We start from the raw sequence: 10121 nt of genomic DNA, 5'->3' as shown, positions 1-10121 counted from the left end.
CGCCAAGTCCAGCCCGCCCGGAGGGGAGGAGAGATGCTATTTTTAATCCAATGGTAGCCGGAGCCGCACCGGCTGCCTCGAAGAGGAAGAACGGCCCCCACCCCGCCCCCTCGGAGAGCGCTTCAAAGAGAGGTGCCAGAGATCAAGCCCCCCGCCCACGGAAGGCCTGGAAATCTCGCTTCTGGGAGGGGACTTTCCACATGTTCAGAGGCTATGGAGCTAAAGCTTTATTCACACACACACACACCGGTCCCACTCCTGGCTGAATTCAGTCAGAAGAACGGGGACCAACGCCATGGGGAGTGAGCGAGGAGGCACTTTCCGGGATAAGGGGAGGGGATGATTTGGAAAAAAGGGTGTTGGAGATACCGGGTAGGTTAAGTCAAGGAGAGGGGAGAATGCAGGCCCCATGCGTGCAACTGGGGGAAAGATTACAAGTAGACAAGCCGGTGGGCCCGCTGCTCTCAGGGCTCGGCGGCGCCTGAGAGAGCCTTGTCGGGGATGGCCCCAAGAATGTGAAACTCCCTCATCTCCGTCAAGTTGCTGAGGACGCAGGTCTTTTCTCTAACCTTTGGAAACTGTAGTAGTAGTTTTGGTGTCCATCCTGTAGTGTGTTGTGTGGATTATGTTTTGGGGGCTATTATTGCACACTGTTTTAATAGGCTGTAGCCATCCACACCGGATGGGTTCGAGCTACAATTAATAAGAATAATAGGGTGAGTGATATCCTACCAGAGAGGAGGACAAGCAGGAGAATCCTTTTGAGAGGACAGATTGTGCATATTATAGCCTCTTTCAATGTGAACAACAGGAAATTCTGGGACACCCCAACAGTATCCAGCCAAGCTATCAGCAATATAACACCTGCACATGCATAGACACAGAAAACTGATGCAGTAATTTGGGCCTATAGCTGACCATTCAGAAACTTAATTATGCAGATTATATGTAAATACCAAAAATTGTTCGAGGTTGCACAAGTTGGCCCTGCAGACTGGTGTACCTGCACTTGTTTGCTTGCTTGATCAATCTATCAACCCTGGATAATTCACAGTTGAATGTGTAAACTGTTTCCAGTGAAAAGGGTTGTGTTTGAACTAACATTCCAAGAAGCAGAGTAGGGAAAGTTCTACCTGTGGTGATCAATATGTGATGTACAGAATGTTATACACTTCTGAAAAATGTTTGCTGTTATTACAGTCAATACACGTGTGAATAGTTCCTTAGTTGTACCTCTCATGAAGCTGGTGGCTTGAAGAGAAGAGTCGCAGCTGATTTGCATGTTGTTTTTTGAAGAGTAATACATTTCCAGGTTTGGCACAGGGAATGCATTGTTGGAGTGCACCACGTAGAGAGAGCTAGTATTTATCCTCACAAGAACAAAGAACATTGTAATTAAAGTTCATGCTACTCTTGTAAATACAATTCTCATTCCACTAATAAGAATTCTAACAAAATAATGACCATGCAATATGGTGACAAAATTCACCTGTGCTGGTTCTAGCATATCAAAAATTAATGTCAAAAGATGTATCACTGAACACCAAAGTCAGGATCGTTCAGACCATGGTATTCCCTATCTCTATGTATGGATGTGAAAGTTGGACAATGAAAAAAGCGGATAAGAGAAAAAATAAACTCATTTGAAATGTGGTGTTGGAGGAGAGCTTTGCAGATACCATGGATTGCGAAAAAGACAAATAATTGGGTGTTGGAACAAATTAAACCAGAACTGTCACTAGAAGCTAAAATGATGAAACTGAGGTTATCATACTTTGGACACATCATGAGACATGATTCACTAGAAAAGGCAATAATGCTGGGGAAAAGAGAAGGGAGTAGAAAAAGAGGAAGACCAAACAAGAGATGGATTGATTCCCTGAAGGAAGCCACAGACCTGAACTTACAAGATCTGAACAGGGCGGTTCACAACAGATGCTATTGGAGGTCGCTGATTCATAGGGTCACCATAAGTCGTAACTGACTTGAAGGCACATAACAACAACAAAGGCTTCAATCTGACACATCTGAAAAAGTTTGGCCTAGAGGATTATACAGTTGCCTGGTTCACACATCACATTAAACTAAACCACAGCTTTGCACGAGCATGCAGGCCACTTTCCTTCTCCCCAACAGTTTTACTGTAGCAATGTGCTAAGGATGGTTTATCGTGGCTTACTGTTACACATGAACGTGGCCATGTGCCTGACTGGTGTACCTATAGTAGTAAGCCTCTCATTCCTTTTTATTTATTTTTAGGATAAAATCAACAAAGAAATTACATGTTTTTTTACTATCCATATTCTGGGTGATCATCCCAAACAGCAGTTCTACCACAGATGAGGTGTCAACAGACAAGTAGATCTGCTCTCTTTACTTGTTAGAGCTGGGGTTGAAAATTTATGGCCCTCCAGATATTCTTAGATATTCCAGCTGTGGTGGTTCGGGCATGTTTATTTATTTATAGCCCCCCCTTCAACAGGCAGCCCCAGAGCAGGTTAGATATAAGCTCAATACAATTAAACCATGTAACATCTTCCACCTGTGCAAAGATGTATGTCTTGACTTGATGTCAAAATGTATACAGTGACAAGGCCAGACCCACCTTGGAAGGGAGGGCAGCTTCCACAGATACAGGAGTCACCACAGAAAAGACCCTCTCACATACCTCCACTCTACAATTTCACATCGCAACAGAACTACCAGCAGAATCGTCCCTGAAGATCTCGACACTGGGGCTGGGACTTTGAGTCCAACAACATCCAGAGGGCACCAGATTTCCTTTCTCTGACTTAAGAGGCCACAGCCAAGATAACCTGAGGTAGCACATAACTCTAGGCTCTGACAGGCATTGAAGTACAAACAAGCTGTAAACAGAGAGGGGGAGGGCAGTCCAAATCCTGGGAAGCCGGAGGGGGTGGCTGGCAAAAAGCTCCTCGGCATCCACTCCCCATTCAGTAGCTGCCGGGACAGCTGAGCACCAGTTCAGTTAACATGCAGGGACCAGAAAAGTAAAAGCTGGCTCTCGCAAATACCACTACTAAGGAGTAAGCACTCCCCATTGACCACCATGGAAATTCTTTTACTCCGCTGGCCATTAGGCAGGTAGAAATTTTACCCACACAGGGAGGTACAACAAAAGATGAGGACCCACAGAGGTGTTCCAAACATGAGTAGGATGACTCATAAGTTCCCTGCCACTCGGTTCCTTGTCTGCCATGCCCTGTTTTCAGGCCTTCCACTGGCTCTCCATCTGCCGGGCTGGCCATCCCCAATGGACTCTTGGCTGAGCTGGCAGGGTCCCGGTGGTGGCACAGCTGAGCCAGGATGAGGGGCTGCTGCTGGCAGAGTCCAGCAGCGCTGGGAGCCTGTCAGTTCAGCCAGGGGTCTGCCACATCCAACTCCCCCCAGCCCAGCGCAAATAAAAGTTGGATTGCACTCTTGCGGGCAGTATTATATAGATACCATTGCCTTCCACATTCATGTGTGGGTTTGCATTCAAGCCTAGCATCTGTTCAATGTTTTCCTGTAGATTTGCATCGAGCTTGAAGCTGCATCCTAGAACAGCCAAAACTAGCCCACATCCGAATCTGATGTAACAAGAATTAGGTGCTTTCAGTAATCCCTCTGGACAAAATCAAACACTCTACCTGCTATACCACACTAGCTCTCTGTGACTTCCTCCTCTCCGTGTCTGGAGTATATTTGCTTTGGTACATGCTTATCAACATGAGTAGCAAGTTGGTGATGGAGAGAGGCAGAGAAACAAGGTGTGGATAGTTTCTGAGAGAGCAGCAATTGCATCAGAACTTGAGAGGGGATGCTACAGGTAGAGAAACAGCTTTGCAGCTATGGGAGAAATTATGGGTGGAGGCTGGGGTTCTCAGTCTTATGAAGATTGCCACATGCAGCTCTTAGAAACAAATATTTTGGCTATTCTGTGATGTAGAAATATATAGCCTCAGAGGGTGAAGAAGTGCTGCCCTCTGGTGGTTCCAATAACTGCTAGGAACGTTGTGAGGCGTCCTTCCCTGGCTCTCCCTGTCAGGCTCCTACCTGCTTGTGGTTACTGCCTGTCTCTAGGCACCACCAGGGACTCCACCAGTCCGGACCGTCCTCTCTTTTGGTTTCTCTCCGCGCTCTAGCACAGATCTCAACAGATCCCCCTGCTAGGCAGCACCACCAGTCACATCCTATAACCAGTATTCCCAGAGACTCTGCTTGAGTCTCCCTCAATTAGGTTACCTCTGTGACTGCGTGCTTAAGCTGTCCCAATCCCTTTGATTTACTCAGACTGCTTATAATTCTGGTTTGCTCTGAATACTTGTGGTGTTATTCTTCCCTTCCCCGCTGCCACCATATTATCCTTCAGCCTTGCTATTTACCTCACCCTCCCTTCTGGTCTGTGAAACCCCAGCCAAGGATCAGGCCTTTGGTAAACCAAATTAAGTATTTATTAAATAACACAGATAACAAGCTAACAAGATTTCTTCATAAGGCACATAAGCATATGGTTTTATCTAATACTAATCCGAACTCCACCCCCCTCCTTCTCCACGCTCTCCTGACAAACCACTCTCTCAAACCCACCAAACAACCCACTCTTTCTCTTCTCCTCTCTTTTCATTTTTATATATTCAGCCATGGTGTTTGAGTTCACTCACTCTTTGCCACAAACTCTTTGCCAGTCACTCTCACAAATAATCTTGTTTTGTTATTTCTGTTTGCCACACCACTGTTAGGGATTCTCTAGTATTCGTATCTCTGCTACAGCCAACACCTGTGACGTAGTCTCCTTTGTCACCACGTGTCTTTGGGATTCTCTTTGGTTCGTATCTGGATTCTCCGTTGTTCATATCCCACCGCTACTGCCACCACATGTGATGTATGTAATCACCACAGACCAATTAAACAAAAGCAAAGTGGTTCATGTAAATATGTTGAAGCCTTACCATACCAGGGATCCACAGGTGTTGCAAGTTACCTTATTCCCTGAGGGAAGTGGGCCTGAACTTCCAGATTTGGTACAGGAAAGCAAAGACAAAGGAGGGGTAGATCAAGTGGAATGGTCAGAGGAGGTGAAGGAGGAAGTAAAAGAAGAGATTCTGAGAGTTTTGAAAACCTATAGGAATCTCTTCAGTAATAAACCTGGCCGAACCAGTATAGTTATACATTCCATTGATACTGGAGATCATGCCCCAATCAGATCTATGCCGTACCGTGTGAATGGGAAAGTTTTGAGTGAGATCAAAAAGGAGGTGGAAGATATGCTGGAATTAGGAGTGATCAGGGAATCCATCAGTCCCTGGGCCTCAAGTATTGTCCTGGTTCCGAAAAAAGATGGAACGACAAGGTTTTGCATTGATTATCGGCTAATCAATAAAATCACGGTCCTAGATGCGTATCCTATGCCTAGGGTAGACGCAATGTTAGAGTTATTGGGGGCAGCAACCATTATCTCTACACTAGACCTCTGTAAAGGATTTTGGCAAATGGAACTAGACGAGCAATCCAGAGCCAAAACTGCCTTCAGTACACCAGATGGGTTATATGAGTTTGTGACCTTACCCATGGGACTAAGGAACTCACCAAGTTCATTTCAGAGGCTAATCAATAGTGTGTTGCGAGGCATGTCAGATTTTGCAGTGGCCTGTATCGATGACGTGGCCATTTTTAGCAAGTCGGTGCCTGAGCATGTCCAACACCTGACAACAGTATTAGAGGCCTTAAGAAAAGCAGGCCTCACAATAAAAGCTAAGAAATGCCAGTTTGGGCTAAAGGAAGTAATCTATTTAGGACATAAGGTGGGGAGTGGGAAAATCACCCCCTTATGGAGCAAGGTGGAGGCAATACAAGCGTGGCCTATCCCCTTAACCAAAAAGCAAGTGAGGACATTTCTAGGTATGGCTGGTTTTTATAGGAAGTTTGTGAGAAATTTTGGGGAAATAGCAACCCCCTTGCATGAATTAACAAAGAAGAAGTGTTCTGAGCGTGCGGTATGGACGGATGAATGTCAGAAGGCTTTTGATCTGCTGAAGCAAGCCTTGTGCCAAGGACCCATATTAATAGCACCGGACTATGAGCAACCATTCATCGTGGCTGCAGATGCGTCGGACATAGCGCTGGGAGTCGTCTTGCTACAGGAGAGAGAAGGCACCAGACATCCAGTGGCGTACCTGAGTTGCAAGCTGACGCCGAGGGAGAAAAACTATTCGTCGGTCCAGAAGGAGTGCCTAGCGGTCGTGTGGGGACTGAACAAGTTGCGCCCATACGTGTGGGGACGAAGATTCATGGTAACTACGGATCATCGGGCCTTGTTATGGTTGCAGACTATGAAAAACCATAACACTATGCTGCAGAGGTGGTCCTGGGCCCTACAGGACTATCAAGTGGACTTCCAGTTCATCAAAGGCAAGGACAATGTACTGGCCGATGGACTTTCCAGGCAAGTGGCCGGGACTGCAGTGACGTGACAAGACGGAGGAACAAAGAAAGACATTTTCCCCATAGAGACTTTTATTTGTTAACGCGACGTATAAATCCTGGAACAGGAATAATACTCTGCCATTGTTTTAAGGGGGGGGGAAATGTGATGTTCCTCTATTAGTGTAAATAGGGTAAGTGTTGTTTGTATAGGAGATACATAGTAAGTGGAATGAAAGAAGAAGGGGGAGTGAATGGGCAGTAGAATGCTGGATGATTGGCTGAATGTTTAAAATGGCTGACAGTATAAAAGGAAGAGTGAGAGTGGAATCTGGGAGGTGGTGGTGGTGGATGAGGTGAACTGAGTGGGTTGCTTGGTGGGGTTTAGAGAGTTGTTTGCCAGGAGAGAGTGGAGAAGGAGGGGGTGGAGTTCGGATTAGTATTGAGTAAAACCATATGCTTATGTGCCTTAAGAAGAAATCTTGTTAATCTTGTTAGCTTTGTTATCTTTAATAAATACTTAATTTGGTTTATCAAAGGCCTGACCCTTGGCTGGGGTTTCACAGACCAGAAGGGAGGGTAAGGTAATGACCAAGGCTGAAGGGAAACTGTAACAAATGGTGGCAGCGGTGAAGAGAATAACAATACCAGTATTCAGAGTCTCTGGGAATACTAGTATTAGGACGTGACTGATGGTTGCCTAGCAGGGGGATCTGTTGAGATCTGTGCTAGAGCGGGGAGAGAAACAATAAAAAAGGACAGTCCGGACTGGTGGAGCCTAGTGACAGGCAGTAGCCACACGCAGGTAGGAACCTGACAGGGAGAGCCAGGGAAGGGCGTCACAAACGTCTGTTATAAAAGAAGGCAAAAAATAGCATACTTGGAAGGCAAGGCCAAACTATGCTTTACATAATACAGAATGAGGAGGTGGAATTCTGGACTATAGCACTTTAGATGGCAGGTAGGGTGCATTTTTGAATACTGCCTGTCACAAAAGAAAAATCAAACCTCCTACATATAATAAACTAGCACATAAGAGAAAATGGGTTAATGCAGACCTCTCGATCTGTTCAGGGAGCTTTTAGACAGGGGACAATTCAAAATATGATCCACCCCCAGAATCTGAAGTGGTACGATTAGACATTCTACCACTTTATAGCAAACTGAGATGCTGAGTTACGATGGGCACGTAGATGATACAAAGCTAATCACAAACAAGTAGGTACTGGCATGCTTAAGTGAGACCCCAAGGTTTGCGGAAGTAAAAAACAGAATGTGGAAGTAATTAGTTAAAAAAAACAATTACTCGTAATTTATTACTTTGAGGAACAAGTGGGTAATTTCTTTACATTTTGATTGTAATAGGAGTAATTTTATTACTTTTGAAGAGTAATTGTAATGTTTCCCAGCATTACTTTGGGGCATTACTTGGGGAGGGGGAAGCAGGGGAAGTCTTCTGCTCCTCTGATTTGTGGATGAAAATAACATTCCTCAAACTGGGCTTCTGCACAGCGTTGCTCTTCCCTCGTGCTCTGTGGGTGTTTAGGAGGCAACGAGGGAGGAGGTGGAGAGCAAGATGGGGGTGGAGTGGAGAAAACAATCGTTTTAAAAATGGATGGTGGTGGTGAAGAATGGAGTGGAGGGAGAAACACGCAAAGATCTGCGTGGTGACCTCTGCCTCCCTCCCCGCCCCCCTTACCAGTGGAGAGACCACCACTGCTATCTTACGGATAAAAATAATTATTCTACTACCTCTGTTGTGTATGCGTTTATTTTTAATGTTGTTTTAGGCGACGTAGGTGTGCAGCAGCCAAGGCCAGCACCTTGTAGGCACTCTAGTGTTTTTTTTAAAAGTAAGTTAACTATAATTGTAGTGATTTCTTTTCAGTAATGGTAATCAATTCTTTTATTTATTTATTTATTTATTTATTTGTTAAATTTTTATACCGCCCCACTAGCATAGCTCTCTGGGCGGTGTACAACAAAAAGTATATACAATGAAATCACATAAATAGGTACAAAAACATATATATAAAAATCCACAAATCTAAAACCAAATTGAACATATTAAACTAAAATACCTGAGCAAAGAGAAAGGTTTTAACTTGGCGCCGAAAAGATAGCAATGTCTTCCCGTCCTCAACGGGAAGACTATTCCACAATTCAGGGGCCACCACTGAGAAGGCCCTGGTTCTGGTAACCATCCTCCGAGCCTCTCTATAAGTCAGAACTCGGAGGAGGGCCTTTGATGTTGAACGTAGTGTACGGGCAGGTTCATATCGGGAGAGGCGTTCCAGGAGGTTTTCAGAACAATAGTAACTGTAATGTAATTTATTCCTTTTTGGGGCCATGTAACAGTAATTTATTCCTTTTTAAAAGTAATCTTCCAAGCAATGGTAAAAACAAACAAAATCTTGGGGACGGAAGTAAAGGCAAACACAAAAAACAGCCCACTGAAGCCTGAGCATGCTCAACAGCCACAGAATGCTGATTATCTGTGGCAAGGGGGGGCAGGTGGAGAATGAAAAAATGGGAAGAGAGGAGGGGGAACAGGATGGAGCATCCTGGAAAAGGGACTGGCTGCCTCCCTGAAGATGAGCAGTCAACACTGCAACATTTTGTTACAGGTCCCACTGGTTCTGCCTAGCATGTACACTGGCTCAAAAAGTTTAGCAAACATTTTTGAAGAAGTGGAATCCGTCTTGTTGCACTCAAAATATACACTTTTTTGTGTGTTGGAGCATGGCCACCGGGAAAGATAATTCAGAATTTTTTCTAATGTATCAAGTGGCACGAATGAATATCCAAAATCTCCATACAGAAGCACCAATCAGCATTCTTTTGAACAACAGGTGCAGACATAACATCATGGTCTTTTAACAGGCAATATCCTCTCTCAGCACCTCTCCCTCTCAGTTTTGGAACTATTAAAGGCTCTGTGTGTGTGTCCTTATATACCGGAGATGGGAAATCTATGGCCCTCCAGATGTAGCAGAACTACAGCCCCCATCAATCCCATCCAGCCTGGCCAATGGTCAAGGATAATGGGAGTTTTAGTTAAGCAACATCTGGAGGGCCATAGGTTCCCCATCTCTGGTATATATCCTGAATATAACTAGAGACTAGCAGTTCAAGGTGTATCTAGCCAAGCATTATTTGCAAGTGATCTTCCTCACAGGAATGTTTTGTGAAACAGTTTGCAAATATAAAAAATGCTATATAAACAAGTAAGTTCCTAGACATATAAGGTGAGTTGGCTTCTGCTCATGCAGTGGGGCTTCTCTTTCCTTTCTTCCCCCCTACAACTCCTCACGCACCTCCAAAATCTGCTAGAGAGGATTGGGAGACCCTCCAAAGCAGTTTTTTGGTGCATGCAAGCTGGGGGGGGGGAGTGGAATCCACAGTCCTATTGCACAAGCAGATTTCCATTGCGCGAGTGGACAAACATCACTGGATGTCGCACATATTTTTTCATACACTTCCTGGATGGTTTTCAAAACAAGTTTATCAAATTTGGTGGATGTCCAACCTGTCCTGGATGGGGTTGCACTCCCCCTGAAGGAGCAGGTTCGTAACTTGGAGGTTCTCCTAGTACCATCTGTCACTTGAGGCTCAGGTAGTCTCAGTGGCACGGAGTGCCTTCTATCAACTTCGGTTGGTGGCCCAACTACATCCCTATCTGGACAGGGATAACCTGG

This window comes from Rhineura floridana, chromosome 7, assembly GCF_030035675.1.
Source record: "Rhineura floridana isolate rRhiFlo1 chromosome 7, rRhiFlo1.hap2, whole genome shotgun sequence".
NCBI lineage: Eukaryota > Metazoa > Chordata > Lepidosauria > Squamata > Rhineuridae > Rhineura > Rhineura floridana.
This window is presented reverse-complemented; position numbering follows the sequence as displayed.